Here is a 24,155-nt window from a genome sequence, read left to right as displayed (position 1 = left end):
AAAGGGAAAAAGGACCTTTTTTTTTTTTTTACATAAGAATGTATCACATTTTTCAAAGGTGACTCCTCTGGCTCTTGAAAAGACAGATACTTTTTTTCTATGTGGTTGGCTACATGTTTACAGGTTCCATTATCAGCCGATTGAATGATAAGACCGAAACTGAAATATTTATTATATCAAAAAGATTTTTAATAAAATGTACTTTTATTGCTGAACATATCCCTTAGAATTTGCCAACTGTTTTCATTTGAAATGTATTTAGAAAGAATGATTTAGATCAGAGAAACACCTGACTTCAGATGCCCTTTGGAAATTCGAGACTCCAGCATTTTGAAAAAGGTGAAAATTGGTTGAATAGGATGGTGTCATTTCTACTCTTCATCAGAGATCGCTGTATATGTATTCTGATATCCTCCAGATGTTTATCACTCAGTCTATATAATTTTTTAAAAAGCAGCAAATTGTAACAGGACAAAAATCCAGTAGAATTGCAAGGAGTCATATCACTTTTGATTCTAGTACAATCCTTTGTAACCTAAACCAAGTAATTTAATATTTCTAGGTCTCAGTTTTTCCATATTCTAAAATATGACTGATTTGGGCTAGTTTATCTTTAACATCCTTTATAATCTGAAAATATCATCTTGATTTTAGTTTTCAATCTCTTTGCTGTTAACATTGATCACAAGATACTCCCATAGGGCATACCTAGATCTGTGTAAAAATTAGCTTGATTTTGAGTTTTTCAAATACTTTCTAAAATTATCTTAATACCGATTGCCTAAAAAATTTTAATACCAGTATAGTCTATTGATTGTTACATACCATAGACGTTTGAAGACTGTGAGGTAAGCTTTCTCCCTCTCTCTCTGACTCTCCGTGTCTCTCTGCATACATCCGACCCCAAACAAACAAACAAACAAACAAACAAACACTACCTGACATATTAGGTAGGAATCAGAGAGAGGGGGGACCTGCCTATCAATCTACCTACATTTGTGATTGTGTTATTGCTATAGCAACTGGTCACCTTGATGGGCTTTTTTTTCCCCCCGGTAGAAAAATCAAAAGTAAGGTGAGAGACAGGAATGGTTGATGTGTATACTTTTATTCTTTTATTCATTAAAGCATCATTTTTGAGAGTTATATACAAAAAAATCGCATATTAAATAAATTAGACACAGAACTCAGTATTATCAGTAAGCATATGATTTAACTGGAAGAGACAAAATACAAATACATGGCAGGAGTTGCAAACAATTCTAAAAATACAAATGATAATAAAGGTAATACAGAGAAGAGGTGAAAGTAACCCCCAAGAAGGCTTCTTAACTGAGAACAAGTTTGGTGCAAGACTTGAAGCCAGTCGATCTGCTTCTCACTTCAGACTGTAGCCCTGTTTTTCTCTTGTTCAAGAGCTTGGCTAGGTGACCCAGGAGAAAGGAGATGCAGCAAACCTCAAGTCTTTTCTAAATATTAGTGATTACATATCAAGAGCATTCTCAGAATAAGTCAGTTATGCTAGGTAACTCTGAAATTCAGGTAAGTTCTTCTATGTCTTATGCCTTTTGGGGTTTACTTCCCTCATCCATCCTTGTGACCCAGGAATGATTAGAAGCATGTGAGGTTCAGCACCTTGGAGAGTTACAAGGGGGCCTTGGGTTATGCAAGTGTGCCTGTGCTCAACATTAATGCCAAGCGTCCTGCAAGGCTGAAAGCCATATCGTGGCCATGGGTTCATATCTCCAGATCATCCTGAAAGCATCTAGGCAGGTATACAGATGTCCGGGATCCCGAGGAGCTGAAGAGCTGGGTAAAGGGGATCACTGCATGATGATATCATGTCAAGGGTGTTTCCCTCTCTCTCTTTCACATGTACATGTGGGTTCACTCACATGCGCTCTTTTTCTCTCAAAAAAAATAATTGTATATGGGGGAGTTCCAATAAGGTTAGAAGCAGACTTCTAAGACGAAATCTTAGAGGCTAGAAGAAAATGGGGTTATATATTCAAAGTGCTAAAGAAAACAAAGAAACAGAAAAACTGCCAACTAAGTATTCATACTTGGAGGTCTGGCCTCTTAGTGTAGTAAGCAAGTTCAGTGCATAGAGAGCCTGGTCTCACATGGTGGGTTGTAGTTTGAGTTCTGGCCCCAGTGGCTTAAAAAAAAAGTCAAGTATGTGTCCATACATGCTCAAAATTCTGAAGGCATGGCAGAATGGAGGAAAAAGGATTGTGTTATGACCACAGTCCATTAGGGGGAATCTCTCTCTCTCTTTCTCCTTCTTTCTAGTGAGCACACATGCTATCTGGCAATTTTTAAAAAGAAATGAAGAAAAAAATAAAATTTTTCCATCCAAACAATATCTGAGAGAATTCATAAGCACCCAATCTGTCTTACAAGAAATGCCAAAGGAGTTCTTCAAGTTGTAATACAAAAACGTGGAATTAGTAATAAAAAATATGTAAAACTCACTGATAAAAGTAAGTACAGAGTCAAATTCAAAATATTCTAATACTGTAAAGGTGATGTGTAAGTCATTTATATTTTTAGCATGAAGATTAAAAGAAAAATTATTAAAATGACAATAGCTGCAATAATTTCTTAAGAGATACACAATACAAAAAATGTTTAAATCATGATATTACAAACACAAGATGTGGAAGTAGAGTGGAGCAATACTGTATAGTTTTTGTATGTGAGCATTGTTAAGTTGTTAGCTTAAATTAACCTATTATAATGTTTTTTTTGGAGAGGTTTTTGCTATAAGGCGCGTGCACTCACCAGACAGACAGAGAGAGACGGAGAGACAGAAAGCGAGAAATCACCCCCCAGGGGGGATGGTCATGCCACAATCCCTTCTCCTCCAGTCTCCTATCGGGATCTTGGGCATGCATGCACATGTGCCCGTTGTGAGTTTTAAGCCTCCGGGTCTGGGACGCGAACCACCGTTGACTACGTGGGAGTCCAGCGACATAGCCATTATGCCAACTGCTGGTTCCCAACCTATTATAATTTCAAGATGACTTATTTTAGCTCCATGGGAACCACAAAGCAAAAAATCATAATAAACGCAGAAAAGGGGATCAGCAGGTAGCATAGTGGTTAAGATGCTGGACTCTTCCAAGGCCAACCATAGTTAGAGTTCTGGAACCAGAGGCTTGAAAATTACATCTAGTGTGTGTACATGCATGCCCAAAACCCCAAGAGGAGACTGGAGGAGAAGAGATTGTGGTATGGGAATTCCCTCTGGGGTATGAAAGATCACTTTTCCCATCACTTTCTCTCTCTATCTCTCTCTGAAGAACTCACGTACCCTATAGCAAAAACCAATGAATATTAATAAGTAAATAAATAATCAAAAGACACAAGGTAAGGAATCAAAGAGTGTCACTAGAGAAAGGAAAGACATGGAGTTATTGTCTGAGTGAAAAGTCAGAACTAAATACATGCTACCTACTAGAGACTTACTTCTTTAAGGACACACAGAGACTGAAATTGAAGTGATAGCAGAAGATATTTTATACAAATAGAAGTCAACGAGAGCAACAGTAGCTATATCTGTATCACAGTAAGTGGTCTTTAAGTCAAAAACTGCAACAAGAGAAAAGGTAATCATATAATGATATAGGGGTCAGATTTATCAAGAAGACTTAACAATATATACACACTCAACATTGAGCATTTAAATACTGGGTGGTCTGAAAAGTCATGACATGATTTTCATGTTTTTCTATCCAAATATGCATCATGACTTTTCTGATGACCCAATATGAAAGGAAATATTATTAGATCTTAAAGCAGAGATACACTGTAAAACAGTAACAATGGGAGATTTCAGTGCCCCACTTTGGATCCAGGAACAGATAGCCAAGAGAGAAGGTCAATAAGGACATATGGGAAACAATCTACACATTAGCCCCAATAGAATATCAGTCATATACTGTAAATTCCATCCAACAGAAGCAGAAATGCACATTCTCCTTGAGCATGCAAAGAATGTTCTCTAGCATAGATGACATGCTAGGCAACAATACAAGTCTTAAAAATTTTGAGAAGATTTAAATTCTGATATCAAGACAAGGATGCCCACTTTCTCCACTCTTCTTCAATATAGTACCGGAAGTCCTCAACAACACACTCAGAAATGAGAATAAAATAAAAGGCATTCAAATAGGAAAAGAAGAAGTAAAACTATCTCTAATTGCAGATGACATGACTGTATACATAGAAGACCCAATGGTATCCATGAAAAAATTTCTGGAAGTAATACATGAATACAGTAAAGTTGCAGGATACAAAATGAACATACAGAAATCTATAGCATTTCTATATATGAACAGCAGGCAGACTTGGATAGAACTGAAAAAACTAATTCCATTGACCATAGCCACAAAAAGTATATGATAACTAAGAATAAATATAATCAAAGAAGTTAAAGACTTCCACAAGGAAAACTATGAGAAGCTGAAAAAAGAAATTGAAAAATGACACAAAAAAGTGGAAGGATATCCCATGTTCCTGGATTGGAAAAATTAGTATAATTAAAATTGCAGTTATACCCAAATTAATCTACATATTTAATGCAATACCGAAGTGCCAGAGACATTCTTTGCAGATCTAGAAAAGACAATCATACAATTTGTCTGGAATCCTAAAAGACCTCGTATTGCTAAAGCAATCCTTCACAAGAAGAGTGTAGTGGGTGGCACCTCACTCCCTAACCCAGAAATAAACTACAAAGCTGTGGTAATCAAAACAGCATGGTATTGGCACAGAAACAGACAGGCAGACCAATGGAACAGAATAGAGTCTCCATAAATAAACTCCTAATCATACAGCCAACTGATTTTTGACAAAGGGTACCAGTCAAACCAGTGGGAAAAGGAAAACCTCTTTAATAAATGATCCTGAAAAAACTGGATATCCACCTGCAGAAAGATGAATCTGAACCCATACCTCTCACCATTGACAAAAATCAACTCAATGTGGATCAAAAACCGCAGCTAGAAAACATGGGAGAAACTCTGGGAGATATTGTGGTAGGCAAAGACTTCTTGAATAAGACCCCCAAAGCAAAGTCAATAATCCTGAAAATAGACAAGTGTGATTACATCAGATTAAAAAGTTTCTGCATGGCAAAAGACAGTAATTAGTGTGAATCAACAGCTCTCAGAATGGGAGGGTTTTTTTTGTTTGTTTGTTTGTTTTTGAGAGGTTTTTGCTATAGGGCACGTGCGCTCGCCAGACAGAGAGAGACAGAGAGACAGAAAGTGAGAAATCACCCCACCCCCCCAGGGAGGATGGCCACGCCGCAATCCCTTCTCCTCCATTCTCCTCTCGGGATCCTGGGCACGCACACACATGCACCCGGCGTGAGTTCAAGCCACCAGGTCCAGGACTTGAACCTCAGTCGACTACATGGGAGTCCAGCAACATAGCCATTATGCTAACTGCTGGTCCCAGAATGGGAAAATTTTTTTTAACTATGCATCAGATAAGGGATTGATAACCAGAATACACAGGGAACTCAAACAGCTGTTCCCAAAGAAGATGAGCAACCCTACTAAAAGATGGGAGAATGAGTTGAAAAACCACTCTCTAAGGAAGACATATGAATAGCCAAAAGGCATATGAAAAACTGCTCAACATCCCTCATTGTAAGGAAGATGCAGATCAAAACCACAATGAGATACCACCTAACTCCAGTCAGAATGATGAAGATTAAAAAAAAAAAATGATAAGTGCTGGCAGGGGTGTGGGGAAAAGGGAACTCTCTTACACTGCTGGTGAGAATGTAAATTGGTCCAGCCACTGGGAAAAACAATACGGAGATATCCTCAAAGTTCTGCAAATAGAACTATCATATGATTCAGCAATCCCACTCCTTGGTATCTACCCAAAGGACAGAAAAATCTTTAGTTGGAAAAGTGCTTGCATGTTGATGTTTATTGTAGCATTATTCACTATTGGTAAGACATGCCCATGAACAGATGAAAGGATTGAAAAAGTGTGGCACATATACTCTATGGAATACTAACCAGCCATAAACAAACAAACAAACAATAAGACCCTGGCTTTTGACAGAATGTGAATAAATATGGAAGATTTACTGCTGAGTGAAGAAAGCCAGGCTATGAAGGAGTTGTATGTCTCCACTTAACATACAGTGAATATCTGCACTCTATAGCTGAAACTGAATGACTAGAGGATATAGCAACATAGTAAATGATTATAAATTCCAGACAGAGTGTGGGAAGAGGGGAGGTGAAGGAGTAGAGTCTGAGGAAGGACATTAAGGTGAAAAGTAGAGAGGCAAGGTATTTATGGGACAAAGAAATGAGTTATCTATTGAAGAAAATGTGTGTAGTATTCTCAACTGGACTGGTGAGAAATGTATACATGTTGGAATATTCACTTTGCAAGCTAAGTAATGTGATTGGATGTATAAAAGAAATTGAAATAAAAGAATACTGACATAAACAAATGTATAAAAGAAATTGAAATAAAAGAATACAGAGTTAAAGGAAAAATAGGCATACAACATAACAAATGTAAGGAACACACCAAAAGCGGTTGTAACAGAGAAATACATAGCAATTAATGTCTTCATCAAAAAGAAGAAAGATCTCCAGTAAGCAACCTAATATTACATCTTGAATAAGACTAGAAAAATAACGATGGAAAAGATCAACAAAACTAAGAATAGGTTTTTGAAAAGATTAGTTAAATTGACAAACCTTAAAGTAGCCTAAGATAAAAGAGAGAGAGAAAAAAAATAAAAAAAAAATGAAAGAGGAGATACTACACATGATACCACAAAAATACAAAGTAAGAAACTATTATTAGTAATTATATGCCAACAAATTGGATTGCCTAGAGAAAACTGATGCATTTCTAACATGAAACCTACCATAGCTGAATTTATAAAAACACAGATAATTCAAATACACCAGTAACAAGTAAGGAGACTGACTCAGTAATAAAAAGTCTTCCATCAAAGCAAAACACAGCACATGATTGTTTCACTGCTTAATTCAATAAGTCATTTAAATAACTAATTCCAATCCTTCCGAGACTCTTCCAAAAAGTTGAAGAAGAAGGAATACTTCTAAACTCATTTTATGTGACAAGTATTGTCTCAATACCAAAGTCAAATGAGGACATTATAAGAAAAGAAAAAGAAAATAAGGGGGACAATATTCCTGATGAAAAATACACAGATACTATTAATTAGTAGTAATTACAATAAAAAATAAAATTCAAGTGGAATTTATCTTTGATATGCAAGGATAGTTCAACCTACATAAACTTACAAGGAAGATACACCACTTTAATAGAATGAAAGACAAAAACCACATGTCATATCAATAGATACAGGAAAATACCTTTGAAAAATGCATCCTTTCATAATAAAAACTTTCATTACGTTATATGTAAAAAGAACGTATTGTAACAAAATAAAGGCCACAAATGACAAATTCACAGCTAACATTAAACTACATGGTAAACAGTAGAAATCATTTTTCTTTTCTTCTGAGATCAGGAACAAGAAAAGGATGCTCAGGTTATGGATTTAGCTAAGTGTCAGTCAACTAATAAATAAATAAAGAAATGTGGTATGTATACATAATGGAATACTATTAATCCTTTAAAAAGAAAGGTATTCTGTCATTTGTGACAACATGAATGAATTTAGAAGAAATAATGTTAAGCGAAATAAACTAGGCAGAGAAAGACAAATATCAAATGTTCTTGCTCACATTATAAAAATCAAACTCATTGAGGAAGAGAATTAATTGATTACCAGGGCATGAGGGTTAGACATTTGGGGAGATGTTGGCCAACAGATACGAAATTTTAATGAGAAAGATTTAAGTTTAGGAACTACTATAATAGAGAGGATAAATGTAGATACCAGAGACTGTAAATGAGGGGAATAGGTGGTGGAGGGTCAGTGGGATGGACAAAGGGAAGGAACATTTATAGACAAAAAAATATAAAATTCTCTGTTGAAAAAAAAAGTAATAGATAAAGAAGAGGAGCCAGGAGGTGGCGTGGTGGTGAAGGTGCCGAATTCCCAGATGGCTGACCATGTTTCAAGTCCTGCATGAGAGGGCTGGAAAATCACACAAAGCCTATATGGGACCATGCCCAAAATCCCAGGAGGAGAATGCATGAGAAGGGATTATGGCATATCCCCACTAAGTGTGACTTTTCACATTACCTCTTGCATATCCCCACTAAGTGTGACTTTTCACATTCCCTCTTTGTCTCTCTCGGTCTTTCTCTAGCAAGTGCACATGCACTGTGGCAAAAACCTAAACAAAAAAAACTCTTTAGATCTGCTATGCACATGATAGCTACAGTTAATAAAAATGTATTGTATTCTCAAAAATCACTGAGTACCCGGGACCAACAGCTAGTGTAATGGTTGCATCACTGGACTCCCACATAGTCATCCACAGGTGGAGACCCAGATCCAGTGACTTAAATCTCATTCTTAGCGTGTGTGCATGCATGCCCACGATCACAAAGAAGAATGGAGAGAAGGGATTGTGGTGTGGCTATCCCCTTGGGAAAAGGGGGCTGATTTCTCTCTCTCTCTCCCTCTCTCATCTCTCAGGCACCCTGTAGCAAAAATCTCTCTCAAAAAAATTGTTGAGTATATTTTAAATTTTCTCATCACAAAAATAAGTATGTGTGCTAATGCATCTGTTAATGCTTCAGTTAGCCATTCCACAATATATATACATTTTAAAATATGCACATGCCATAGATATACAATTCGTATTTATTAATTAAAAATAAAAAGATAAACTTACGAATTTGAAATACGAGGTTGTTGTATGTATGCATCTTTATAAAGTCATTTATTCTATTCCTAGCTCTCACTCGCTCTGCCGTCCGAGTCTCTTGCACTGTACATAACACATCTGAAATGAAATATGTTTGGGGGGGCTAGATGGTGGCACAGGAGTGAAAAGTGACACTCGGCAAGGGTGATCCACATGGGAAGGGTCCGGCTGAATTTGGAGGTGGATCAGGGTGTCAACACCCTTTTTGGAGTACTGTCTGTCCTCTCTCACTTTTGTTCATGTCAGACATAAACGTAAAAGAAATACGACTTTTGTTCCAAAGAGTAAAGATGTGAATTTAATACAGTTTAGTAATCTGTATCCTGACTGTTCTACTCACAGACCCTTAAAAAGATTTTGCCATGGGTTGAGGTAAACATATTTTGAGGCAATGCAGGATAAAAGGAATAGCTGAATGATGTCCATTCTAAAAATTAAAAATGAATATAAAAATAAATATGATATTAATAGTAAGAGTTCTATGGCAAAAAAATGATGTACATGGTTCTTTAAGTAATAGCATTTGTAATAGCAGCATGGGTTATATTGATAGCAGATTTCAATATCTTCTTAAATTTTAAATTGAATTATTTTTACATAAAATATTGGTTTTACTTCATCTCTTTTTACTTGGTGAAGTACTAAGAATACTTTAATCCACAAATTCTTGAACTTTTGGATTCTGCTTAATTTTTTAACTGCCTCAAATAGTTTTTAATGAGGAAAGACATAAATCAATTAATTTAAGAGTAAAGATATCTGTTTGACACGTGCATAGCCAGGTGCAGAGTGTAACAGCTACTTTAGTAACATAAATAACTGTGTGTATCTGTATATATAACAGGTGTGAGAATTGTTTTTATTATTTCTTTATCTTTTCTACCTCTATTCATTATAAAAATCATGACCAAAATCTTATAATTATTTGTTTAATAAAGGAAAACTCCTCCTCTTTAATGGAATATTACCATTAATAAGTGCTAGAGCTCCTAAAGTTGTGTTTTATCAATAACATTGTCATTAAAGCAACATGAAAGACATAACTTATCCTCTGAGTAAAAAAAAGAGAAGGGGGCCAACTTGTCATTAAAACAACATGAAAGAAATAATTTACCCTCTGAGTAAAAAAAAGACAAGGGGGCCAGCAAGTGGCATGGCGTTTAAGGTGCTGGATTCCCACATGGACAACTGCAGTTCGAGTCTTAGACCCAGCAACTCAAAAATCATACTGGGCATGTGTGCATGCATGCCCCAAATCCTGAGGAGGATGAAGGGGAAGGATTTGTGCCATGGCCATCCTCCTTGGGGGAATTTCTCACTTTTCATCCCGTCTCTCTCCAGGGAGTGCAAGTACCCTATGGTAAAAACCTTAAAAAAAAAAAAAAAAAAAAAAAAAAAAAAAAAAAGAAAGAAAGAAAAAGAAAGAAAGAAAGAAAAAAGAAAGAAAGAAAGAAAGAAAGAAAGAAAAGAAAAGAAAAGAAAAGAAAAGAAAAGAAAAGAAAAGAAAAGAAAAGAAAAGAGAAAAGAAAAGAGACAGTATGATTCAAATTTACTTTAGAGCTGGCAAGACAGAAAATTTCCCTAGATTAGCTAACCTCTAATTATTTTATGACAGCAATTTTTTAATAGCACTTACCTTCATCACCTTTTGAAGCTGTAATGGAACAAACTATGGCCAGCAGTTTGAATTTGACAAAACTAAACGTGGCCAACTTCATTTCCCCAAATTTGGATTTTGCTGAGATGGTTCCCGTTACCTGAACCTTTTCTGTATTTGTTGTTTTGTTTTGGTTTTGTTTTTGAGGTCTTGGTGAGGTTGACCTGAATCTTGCTTGAGAAGGGCCAGAATCAAGTTAGATTCTATTCTTACTCTGTTTCTTGGTCACAGTTTGTGCAACTATCAGCAGACATTGCTTTGCAGCCATTAAAGCTTTGTCTACCAATGGATGAAAGAATGGCTCCATCTCTATTTCTGAGAGTGTATTGGTTATTTATCCTGTCAGTATAAATACTAAGTACATTAGCATATCTTACTGGTGTTCATGCTTATCTTAAATTTCTTGACAGAAAATCCCATGCTGTTCTTACACACCACTCTGCCTCACTCTCTTCTCCATTTCTCAGGACCTAGTGTAGTGGGTATGTGCATAGTAAGCTCACTTATTTATTCACTCACTCACAGCCTGTACTGTCATTATCCTGGTAGTAGAAATGTCTCATCATCTCAAAATAGGTAGAACATTCATGAAAGAAAAATACTATGATCATGTAAGTGTTTCTGGACAATTTCTTACTCTAATTTTTTGATACCAAACTAAGTTGAGAGTCCCAAATGTATAGGTTGAAAGACCTGGATTCTCACTCTGTGACCTTGTGAAGTTGACTGGATGCTTATCTACCTCAAGTTTCTTCTTCTTTAAGAGGATACTCATGTTGGTTCAACTTTTCTTATAAGAGCATTATAAGGATGGAATTTGAAAACAAGTTGTGAAAATGCTGCAAAAAATATGCTTAGAAATGCTAACACAATTTGCAAAAAATAATTGTGAAGTATAGACATATTGATCATCTATGTGCACATATATATATATACACATGTGTATGTATACATATACACACATATGCTCCTATACATGTATATGCATTTCTTTAATTGATGCAGAATTTCCATTTGTGTCAGACATAAGTTATGTTGACCTATTGTGTCATGAAATATTCTGAATCTGACATTTTTACTCTTTTGCATATTACCTACATTGAAAAAAAATATGTTTGCACATCCTCCTGGATCACCAAGTTTGTTCAAATGAGATCTTGTTGTTTGAATAGATGAAGCTTCATTGAGAAGTGACTGTAACTCTGTAATACTTTATTGAGGTCAGACTAAAAATAGAAACCAAAGCCTTATTTATATTGCAGTCTCTTCGTGACAGAACTACAAATGCCATTTCTGCCATCCAGACCTTAGTTGATTCAATGACAGCTGAGCTAGCCATAAGATTTAGTATTGTCAGAAAAAGTTGATAATAGGGTCTGTTACATAGGTATCATTCAAAATTTTAGCCCTGTATCAAAGGAATATTTTAGACCAAAATATGCAGAGGTACAATTTACAAAAACACCAAGGCATCTAATACATATTTTGCATTAGTAGTAATGGTACCAATTTAGAATGTGATCTTCACATTTAAATTTCCAGACTGTAAGGTTATGATGTTTAAATCTTAGGTTAGTCGAACCCTTCCTTTTTTAGATTTTGATAAAGCTGGAGGCAGAATATAAGACAAAATAAATATGCACACATTGCTGCTTTCAGTTAAAACACAGTATCGTTTCTGTAAGTATTTAAGAATTCACACATACCGGAGCTGTCATGGTGATTCAAGGCTTGAAGAAGGAGCATTTCCAGTTTTATTTTTTATTTGCTTTGCAAAGCTCTGTCTTTATGAGTGTATATTTCTGAAGTTTTATTGCTATAGAAGTGTTGCTTCTCAGGTTTTCGATTTACACTTTAGAGTACTAGCAAGGTATCTTGGAGTTTGTTCCATTTTGATAATATGTGTGTGCACTTAAATCTTAAGATGTCCTGATGCTATCAAGAAATCATTCATGTACCCAACAGAGTCTATTAAGTAGACCAGCTTTGTCTGACTTTATAACTATAAATCAAAATATTCAGGTACAGGTATGAGACATCTATTGAAAATAATCAGAAAACAGAATTATATCTTAAAAGAAAGCATTAGGAAGTGATGATGTGAATGGTGGCATGGATATGTCAGTTATACAGTTGTAATGACTTGGAATAAAATCTCTTAATGACTGAATAAATTCTGGACCCAGGAAGGCCCAAATGAGCTACTGGACAATTACTTTACAACTGGTAAAACATGGCATATATGTCCCCCAAACATTTATGTTTTGAACTTTAGTTGTGGTGGAATTAAGATAGTTAAAATTTTTATCAGGTGTACAAAGGTAGGGCCTTGGGAAAGAAATTCGAATTTAGATCATGAGGTTGGGGCCTCCATGACATTCCTGATGGAGTTATAAGGAGGGCAAATAATACAGAGACAGATAAATACAAGGAGACAAGTGTCGCAGCTCTCACATGATGTGCTGCCCTGCATGGGCTTGGGACTCTTACCACCAGGGATACCTTTAGCAGATGTCTACCAGATGTGGCCCCTAGACCTTGAACCTCCAAACCATGAACTGATTATACCTTTATTCTCTTAGGTTTCCCAGACTCATGTGTTTTCTGTTATAAGCTGTGGAACAGACTAAAACACATGGACATCTATTGATCAAGACAGGAAGATGATTTGCTCTGCTTTTCAGGTGCATTGGGCTAACCACTGGCTCTGTTTCCACCTTTTCCTGTAACATTACTACCTTTATCAAGTAAATCTCAGCCCACAAGCTCATTTTTACCTCACTTGTGGTTTTATTTCTTTTCTTAACTGAACATAACGCATGTACTGGTTAGCAGCAGGGAAGTATTCTTAGTTCAAGCACTCAGTATTGAAAGTGGGTGTGCTTATTTTGTTAGATGTCATGTGGCATTACTATAAGCGATGGGTAGATGTTACAAGCAGAAAACTTTCAATTCTTCTCTTTTCATTTAAAAAAAACAGTTGTCTCTAGGGACCAGCAGATAGGTAATGGCTATGTTGCTGGACTCGCATATAGTCCACTGTGGTTCAAGTCCTGGACCCAGTGGCTTAAACTCCTGCCAGGCACATGTGTGTGCATGCCCAAGGTCTTGAGAGGAGAATGGAGAAGAGGAGATTGTGGCGTAGCCGTCCCCCCTGGGGAGTGATTTCTCACTTTCTCTCTCTCTGTCTTTCTTTCTGGTGAACACATGTGCCCTATAGCAAAACTCTCTAAAACAAAAACAAAACAGTTGTCTCTAGAAGGAATGAATCCTCTGTCATTGAAAGTGTTTGTTCTTGGACATTTTGACAATAGTCAAGAAGGGCGTATATCATGTTACGATATGAGTAGGGTAACTAGTTGGTCCTCTTTAGTCTTGGGATGGTACAACATAAAACCACAGATGGGATAGTTTATAAATGAACAGAAATGTATTTATTCCATGATTCTGGAGGCTGGGAAGTTCAAGATTGAGGGGATATATCTGGAAGGTCTTTTACTGCATCATCCCATGGCCAAAGGTCAAAGAAAGTGCCAGAAGGAGCAAGAAGGGACCAAACCCATACCTCTATAAGGAACTCATGTGGTAACAGTATTAATCTATTCATGGGTACAATATTCCCATGACCCAAACACCTCCCATTAGGTCCCACCACCCAACTTCGCTACATTGGAGATAAACTTTCTAACACATGATCTTGGAGATACATTCAAATAATAGCAGGTCCTGAGTTGTCACTTATTCCCTTTGGCATCCCCCATCACATCCTGGTGATATTAAGATATTGGTTTATAAGGTCTCTGGGCTGTATGTTTACTACTGTTGGGTACAAAGGACACCTTCTATTACTTTTGCATTGCTTTTTCCCCAAGGGAAATCTGTGAGGCTTTCTCAGGCCCATAAGTCTTGGTAACTCACTGAAACATTTTTCTTCTCCTATATTAAACAGGGGGCATTACTGGAAACCCTGGCTTTTCTCCATGGACCAGAGTCCATGTCTTTGCCAGTCTAAATCCTCAAACCTGCCTGGAGCTCTGTCAACCTGTGCCCTCAGTAATTGGGTGGAAGGGCCTGGCCCAAAAACCTACTCAGGAGTACTTATATTTAGTTTTTCTGCCAAATCTAAAGAAAACTTATGGAATTTTAATTTAAAGTGATAACATAGTAGGAGTTAAGAGCTCAGGAACCAGAGCTTAGCTACATGAAGCATGAACCCCATCAATTTAACTGGCTGTATGAAGTTAGGCAAAGTTGAGTCTGCCTACCTTAGTTTTCTTATTTTTAAATTAGGGTATTTTAATAATATGATCTGTTGAGGATGAGATGAGACAATACAGTGAAAGCACTTGTTACAGCAAGAGTACCAAGCAGGGAATCTTGCTTCTGTGTTAGAATTCATTATTAGTCTCTTCAGCCCTTCTGAAGCTAAAATTAAACTCCTTTATTCTCCCTGTTATGCTGTGTTATTTCTCCATTGCTTTACACAAACTGAGTTCAAATCCCATCTCCACGTTTTATTAGCTTGGCAATTTTTGTCAATGTATCAAACTTCTTTGAAACTCAGTTTTCCCATGTGAAATGTTAATAACACCAACTTTGTGTTTTTTCCAGGAAGGTCAAGTGAAAGGAACATACTTAAAGCACAAGACAAGACAAATCAAAATGCTAAAAAGTAGTTCTATTTTTTCTACTCCCTCTGTCACCTTTAGTTTACTTTAACTCTGCTTTTGGAATGATCTCTTTTTCACCAAATTATTGTTTTCAGTAATTATACAAAACTGACTTCCAGAGTTATATCCATGGAAATAAGCAAGGAATACAGTGGATATATCCATTGAACTGCTATTCCCTGTACAGATGTATGCAGAATTAGAAATATAAACTTAGAAATACAATATAACATAAACTTTAAAATCAGAGAGGTAACAATTCCAACTTAGCTCCACCCCTTCCTGTATAGAGCTCTGGCAAGTTGCCCAACCTCTGAGAACCTCCATCTTTCCATTTGTACATAGAAAATATCAGGCAGAAGTTAGCATTTTTAAAAACTTTTGAGTGAAGTAAAGAAGTTATCATTTGAAATGGGATTTATCCTGGACTGGAACTTCTCCAATTTTTACAAACCTACATCTTGATGGACAAACATGGAATGCTCTTCTTTCATGTTATTTAAAATTTTCAAGTAAATAACATATTTTTAAGTATCTACTCAAAGCAAGAAAAATACGATTGACTATGAAAAATACCCGACTAGGGACTGGATGGTGGTATAGTGGTAATGCAGTGTCAAGAAGGCTGACCTCATGACACGTTCCAGGTTCCATCTGGAGACATTCCTAAACCTGCCAGACATATGTGTACCCATGATCTGGAGCTAACTGAACTGAGAGAGGATTGTGGTAGAAAGATCCTATTGGGAGTACTTTCTCTTGTTACCGTTCTTTACCTTAGTCTCTTCCATTCATGGAAGAAAGAAAATAATAAGTGTATAAATAAAGATACATACATTTTAAAAAATGTATTTAGTTTTTAGTTTTTGCTATAGGGCACATGCACTCACCAGAGACAGTGAGAGAGAAAGAGAGAGAGATAGAGAGAGAGACAGAAATTACCCACGTGTTTTTTCCAGGAAGGTCAAGTGAAAGGAACATACTTAAAGCACAAGACAAGACAAATCAAAATGCTAAAAAGTAGTTCTATTTTTTCTACTCCCTCTGTCACCTTTAGTTTACTTTAACTCTGCTTTTGGAATGATCTCTTTTTCACCAAATTATTGTTTTCAGTAATTATACAAAACTGACTTCCAGAGTTATATCCATGGAAATAAGCAAGGAATACAGTGGATATATCCATTGAACTGCTATTCCCTGTACAGATGTATGCAGAATTAGAAATATAAACTTAGAAATACAATATAACATAAACTTTAAAATCAGAGAGGTAACAATTCCAACTTAGCTCCACCCCTTCCTGTATAGAGCTCTGGCAAGTTGCCCAACCTCTGAGAACCTCCATCTTTCCATTTGTACATAGAAAATATCAGGCAGAAGTTAGCATTTTTAAAAACTTTTGAGTGAAGTAAAGAAGTTATCATTTGAAATGGGATTTATCCTGGACTGGAACTTCTCCAATTTTTACAAACCTACATCTTGATGGACAAACATGGAATGCTCTTCTTTCATGTTATTTAAAATTTTCAAGTAAATAACATATTTTTAAGTATCTACTCAAAGCAAGAAAAATACGATTGACTATGAAAAATACCCGACTAGGGACTGGATGGTGGTATAGTGGTAATGCAGTGTCAAGAAGGCTGACCTCATGACACGTTCCAGGTTCCATCTGGAGACATTCCTAAACCTGCCAGACATATGTGTACCCATGATCTGGAGCTAACTGAACTGAGAGAGGATTGTGGTAGAAAGATCCTATTGGGAGTACTTTCTCTTGTTACCGTTCTTTACCTTAGTCTCTTCCATTCATGGAAGAAAGAAAATAATAAGTGTATAAATAAAGATACATACATTTTAAAAAATGTATTTAGTTTTTAGTTTTTGCTATAGGGCACATGCACTCACCAGAGACAGTGAGAGAGAAAGAGAGAGAGATAGAGAGAGAGACAGAAATTACCCACGGTCACGCCACAATCCCTTCTCTTCCACTCTCACTCTTGGGATTTGGGGCACACATGCATATGCCCCTGATGTGATTTTCAAGCTTCTTGATCCCAGACTTTTACAGCGCAGATGGTCATGTGGGATCCAGATGCTTTAACCTCCCTGCCACCTGTGGCCCCCAAGAAAGATACATAACTTTTTAAAAAATTAGATTATATGATTTCATCAGAAACTCTTGGGTCTGTTTACTTGCTTAAAATGTTTTATTTTCCCACATAGCACCATTCAGGTTACCTTTCCTGTCAATCACGTTTTATTGCTTTATTATTTTAAGAATGGATTTTTATGTGTCCCATAAATGTCTTGCCTCTCTATTTTTCTCCTCACACTCTCCTCCTTCTCCTAAGCATTTGGCATCCTGTATCATGATTAACTTTGGGAATATTGCCTACCTTGGAGGGAAAACCGTCACTCCTCAATTAGCTTTTGAAGTGGATGAAGGGTGAAGGGGAGTGATGCAAACCAAAGGGAGAGTTATTTGAACCAGAAAAACAAACATACAAGCAAATGCCCTAATAAGTTTTCAGTGTTGTCACCTATTGTCATCTCCACGATCATAAACAACCACCAAACTCTATCAAGGTTTATGTTCTTACTAGTTTGAGCCCTGGTTCACATTTTAATTTCGTGAAATGATGGTTTTATAAGAACCAGTGAGTCTTGATGTAACTAGTCTATCTCAAATCAACCCAGAAGAAGAACTATGAGGTAAAGATTATTATCAAGGAAAATCAAACCAATCACCCACAGAAACATTGTAGAATTATGATTTAATACCTCTTAATGAGTTATAATTCAGACCAGAAGATTCATTCCTTTGTCCAAAGCTAGTAGCCTTTCAATTACATGTGAGTTATAGGACCTGAGCTCAATCCATTGTTTCCAAAATACGTTTTGAAAATTATTTCTGAACCTGTTGGAGAAAACAGGGAAGACAAAGGCATCCTTGCTTTTGAGTTTTAATACAGTAGAGTAAGGATATTTTATAAAAAGTTAGATATCACTGTAAGGTATATTTATGTTATGATTCTTCACTTATTGTGGGCAAATCACTTCACTTCTTTGGACCTATTTTATCATCTCTGAAACAGGAATGAAAATATCTTTATCACTGACAACCTTATTATAAACCTCCAATGCAAGTCTGTTCAAGCTACTAGGAACTAACAATGTACTAAGCAGGTGTCAAAAAGGCCCTTAGTCTGAAAAAGATCTTTTGTTTCCCTTGGTGTTTCAGATTCTGGAGTTAGGTGAACTTTAGTATCCAATATAAGTTGCTTGACTGAAAACACTACTTGGTGGTATGAAATCATTTAGGTTGTTGGGAAAGTTGTGATGTATTTTTCTATGCAAAAATGTATCATTGGGACATAATGGCTATGTCGCTGGGCTCCCATGGAGCCGACCACAGTTTGAGTCCCGGCCCAGGTGGCTTAAACTCATTCCGGGTGTGTGTGCGTGTGTGCGCAAGATCCTGAGAGAATGGAGGAGAAGGGATTGTGGCATGGCCATCCCCCCTGGAGGGTGATTTCTCACTTTCTGTCTCTCTGTCTCTCTCTGTCTTTCTGGTGAGCGCATGCACCCTATAGCAAAAATCTCTCCAAATAATAATAATAATAATAATAATAATAATAATAATGTATCATGACTTTTCTGACAACCTAATAGCTATGTAACTAACTTGACCAAACACTCCCTGATGATAAGAGATAGAGCTATCAAGTTATACTGAAATATTAGCTTCTTTTTAGGGTGCCAGATTTTTGCTATAGGGCATGTGTGCTTGCTGGAGAGACAGAGGAAGACAGAGAGAGACAGAAAGCAAGAAATCACACCTGTCCCCCGCGAGGTGATGGCCACACCACAATCCCTTCCCCTCCATTCTCCTCTCAGGATTGTGGGCATTGCATGTGCACACACCTGGCATGAGTTTTAAGCCACTGGGCCTGAGACTCAAACCATGGTCAACTCTTTGGGAGTCCAGCTACATAACCATTATGCCATCTGCTGGTCCCAAAATATTACCTTCTTAATACACATAAAAATTACCAGCACATAGTGAAGACTAAAATGTTGTGTGCCAGGTCAACCCCATAGCCAAATGGTTAAGGAAGCCAAATCCCATAAGGCCAACTGCTGTTCGAGTCCCAGTCTTGGCAGCTTGAAGAACATGCTGGACGTGTGTGCATGTATGCTGAAAATCCTGACAGGAAGGAGAAAAAGAGGAGAAAGGATTGTGGCGTGACCATATCCCTTTGGCAAATGCATGGGCTTTCTGATATTTAAAACAAAACAAAACAAAAATGTATGCCAAACAATAAAGCTACCTTCACCGAACCTTTTAGGAGCGCAATTGATGCAAAAGACTGGATATTATTAGTAGTATCTCTAGAATTAAAAATAGCTTATTGCAGTAAGATGTTAAAGAAAGTACATTACCATCTGGGAATTTAAAGTGCAAGAATAGAGGCCAAATATTGGCACAGTGATAATGCAATTGGATCCACGTGGGAGCGTGCTGGGTTTGCATCCTGGGACTTCTCTGTGCATACCGGCTACACCCATGCATGGTCGTGATCCAGACTACTGAGACTGTGGATGGACTGCAACATGTGGACCCTGTTGGGGGGACTTGTCTCTCTTGAGTCTTGATGTAACTAGTCTACCTCAAATCAAGCCACAAGAAGAACTGTAAGATTAAGATTGTTATCAAGAAAAATCAAACAGCTCTATTTATTCTCCCAGTGGAAGAAATAAATAAATCTCAAAGTGGAAGAACATACAGAACCAATTATGTCTCTCACAACTTTGTCTTACAGACCGCTTACTTAGTAACCTTAAGAGCTTGTTGCCGTTGCTAGATCAGAAAAAACAATTTGTTAAGAGAATGAATGCCAGGTTTGCCTGTGGTTGCAAAACTCCAATTTCATACTTGTCTCCACTAATAGGATCTTTAAAATCTCTACTGAATTAAAGGGAGTGAGAACAAATGTTTGCTGAAGCAGTTATTGAAACTGACAGAAGAACATTTCTGACGTTGATGCAAAACTGGGAAAAGTGCAAATGATGTAAAAAAAATCTCAAAGGCTAGCAGAGACTAACTCTTCTCTTGACTCAATCATTTGCCTCAATTTTTCAGAAGAGCAACAATATTTATACCATCTGAGGATTTACATAGTTGCATGATTTCTACTTTTTTGAGTTTATTTATTCATTCATTTATTCCATGACAGAGAGATAGAGGGAGACTGTTAGATAGAAGAGAGAGAGAGAGAGGCAATCCCAACAGACTTTCCCTGCTATAATTCAACCCCAGCTTCAGCCAGCCTGGATCATGGCATGTGCTTACCTGGTACATACAGGGAGGCCTTGGGATGGGAACGCAGACCTTCCACGTGGGTCCAGGATCACCGCAGAATGCTGTTACTGCTTTGCCATGATCTGACCTCATGATATTCCTAGTTTTCTAAGGGAAAGAAATGAGAAGCTTCAGGGGCATAATAGGGAAATTATTTGAAATCATTGCGTATGTGAGTGTTAGAAACAGTATGCATTCAGCAACATTAACTTGTTTTGTCTCTCATGCTTTGTGCAGTGCTAATCAAACAGAAAACATTTATAAATGTTTATTGGTCACATAAATGCAGATTTGTGTTAACAAAGTCACGAATCTCCTTTATCTTTTATAAATGCAGCATGTTTACTGCTCATAACCTGTGGCATCACAGTAGAAGTATTCTTTTTTAAGAATAATTTTATTTATTATTATAATTTGTGTAATTTGACTAGAGAGAGACAGAAAAAGACAAACAGAAGATGAGAAAGCAAGCCACCAGGTCCAGAACTTGAACCATAGTCTGCCATATGGGAGCCCAGTGCCTTAGCCACCATGCTGCCTGTAAGCTCCAAGGTATCAGTATTCTTAATGGTCATAGAAGATACCCAAACAGTCCTTAAAGCTGATCAACATTGAGGTTAGATGAAGAAACAGATGGGAAGGCTACAAGGAGGGTTGTTTCAAAAGGGAAGACATAGGAAGAATTAAGGGAAGGAATGGTGATGAATTTTATTTCAGACTTAATGAATATGATATGCCATCATGGTATCCAGGGAGAAGAACATTGTAGGTGGTGGCAGAGGGTTAGAACTAGCATAACTGAGGTAGCTTGATTTCCTCCCTTGGAAATGCTCTTACATGTTCAAAAGTAGAGCCTATGTTAATATTGGTAAACACACGTGTCTCTAGAAAAGCTTATTGGACCAGGGAATTTACTGATCCAGAATGAGTCTTCCAGATTATCTTGATAGTTTGGACAGAGTATTGGAAATCAGATATAGGCTAGGATACTAGAGTTGTAGGGTTATACATAGTTATGAGGTTGGTACTATCATAATCCAAACTGTAAGCTTACATCTGTTGGGTATGAGCTGAACTCAGGGACCATGTAGACATAGGAGGTGGGAAAGCTGCCTTGGAACACGATTTGTTTTCCTCTCCTAAGTTCTAGTTCTCATGGATCCCCACCTGGACTTTCTACCTTTGGGGTCTCTGAGGTACTCCTGTCTGCAAAATAGTCCTCCAGGGGCCAAGCAGTGGCACAGCAGTGAAACACCACACTGTGCAAGGCTGACCCCCAGGAGGAGGTTCCATGTTTGCATCTATGGACTTGGGTGCACTGAATCTGTGTGTGCCCATGATCCAGCTCATGGCATTGGAGACCCTGTTGAGGATATTGTCTCTCCCTCACTCTAAGTTTCTCCATTTCTCTCACTCATGGAAGACAAAAATAAATAACTTGAAACAAAAGTCATAGTCTTGACTAATAGAAGCAGGCTGAGTAATTTCAAGGACAACGAAAATCATTAGTAGAGCCAATACTGTCTATATCTAAAGTAGTTGAATGTGCTCAGACATTTTCTTTAAATCTGCTTAAATACTTTTTCTTGGGCATCTTAGAAATCTGGTTATTCTAGACAACCAGGCATTCCACTTTCATGTTATTCCAAATATTAGACCACTGCCTAATGTTTAGGTAAGCTCCATCTATTTATATACTTACTCATGATCCTTGCTCATGGATCCTCTCAAGGCCACAGTCAATGGTCCATCTTACATTTCTGGGCCTTTTCTATTCTATTGATATTTGTCAAGTTAACACTCATAACTCTGATTCCATGAGAAACTAATGGCAAATAGGTCATATTCTTTAACGTATACACACTGTCTTGTGACTGACATATGCAACATACATCATTAGCACTCTACTTAGTCTTAAATTGGTCTGGTTTTACAGGATGTGACATATTACTAAAATTGTAGTCCCCTCTGGTATTTTAGCATGTTGATTAGTATCTCCTATAGTAAACACATCATATCTATTTTAGGCAGTTGTAGGATTCTATCTTCCCCTTATTCACAATTCCCTTTATGTGTATTTACTGAATAATATTGTCTGGAGTTCTTCCGGTATATTCTTCTAGCACCCCAGCATATTTACTCCCATTGAAAGGACCATTTATTCCACCAGAAATGACTGGAGACAAGATACGGAATTTTCTTTTTATGCACAGAAAATAAATACTGTATCTTTAACTGATCTTTAGTGTATGATAGCTAGAGATAAAAAGCTGATAGGCGTTAGCTAAAAGGAGTTCTTGATACATAGTTTTCCCTCTTTGGAGGCAAACTACACACACACACACACACACATATGTATATATAAATACACAACACACACATATTCTTGACAACAGGAAATCAGAGAAAACTTGCTAAATTGTAATTCATTTTATCTGTCCCAATAGAGTCATGATGAAATTTGTAGCCAAATAGAAAAATATTGCATACGAAAAATGAATGGAGCCTATATCTATTGCCTATGTGCAATGCCGAGATTTGCTCCAGACTTTATCCAGAGAAAGGCAGTTATTTGTGCAATGCTTTTGCAGTATAGTAAAAGGGGATAATAAATGTCAAATTTGAAAGGTGCTATGACTTTCAGTAATTAAACATCATAAAGGGAATGCTCTAACTGCAGTTTACCCATCAGTTACTCTGCTTATGGATTTCCGCTTACTTCAGCTAAGTCTGTTGATGAACAAGGTTGTGTTCTAGAGGCAAGCACTAAAAGCTAGGGCATTTAGTACTAATGAAGGAAAACACTGTATAAAGTTGAGAGGTTATTTAAAGGTACCACTGAGCATTCATTCAACTTAAACTAGCTAAAGCACTGGCAGATGCACAGAAATGGAGGGGGATAGAAATTGGAAACAATCATCTTCTTGTATCAACATGTATATATGCAACTAAAAGGGAACATGGGACAGGGTTTAATTCAGTCAAATGAGAACATAGTTCTCCTGCATTAAAGAATGTTAGAAGTCAATGCTTATGTTTCCTAAAGACAAATATGTTTTCCCAAAAAATTTTGAAAGAAATTGGTAAAATGTTTTGCAAAGTATATGTACTAGTTTTCATTTCCACCAGCAAAGAATAAGAATTTCTACTGCTCTACATCCTTGTCGCACTTAGTGCTATCAGTAATTTTTTATTTTAACCATTCTAAGAGGTACACTATGTCTTTTCATTGTTGTTTCAGTTTGTAATTCCCTAATGATGTACGATATAAAGCATCTTTTCAAACAATGATTTGATATTTATGCATACATACATATAGATATACACGTGTGTGTATCTCGTTGCTGGATATCTTTTTGTATCTTTTTTGGCTCATTTTTAAAATTGAGTTGTCTATTTTCTTATTGTTAAGTTTTTGGAATTCTTTATATATGTTGAGTCCCAATCCTTTATCAAATATGCCAATATTTTCTTCTAGCCTGTAGGTTGTCTTTTCATTCTCTTAAACCAAAATATGTATGATAATTTTAAAATGTAAATTCTAACCCAGAAGCTATCATATATATATGTATATATATATATATATACACATATATATATACATA

This window comes from Tupaia chinensis, unplaced genomic scaffold (assembly GCF_000334495.1).
Source record: "Tupaia chinensis unplaced genomic scaffold, TupChi_1.0 Scaffold143796_1, whole genome shotgun sequence".
Taxonomy (NCBI): Eukaryota; Metazoa; Chordata; class Mammalia; order Scandentia; family Tupaiidae; genus Tupaia; species Tupaia belangeri.
The sequence above is the reverse complement of the archived record's forward strand: the minus strand, read 5'-3'. Positions refer to the sequence as shown.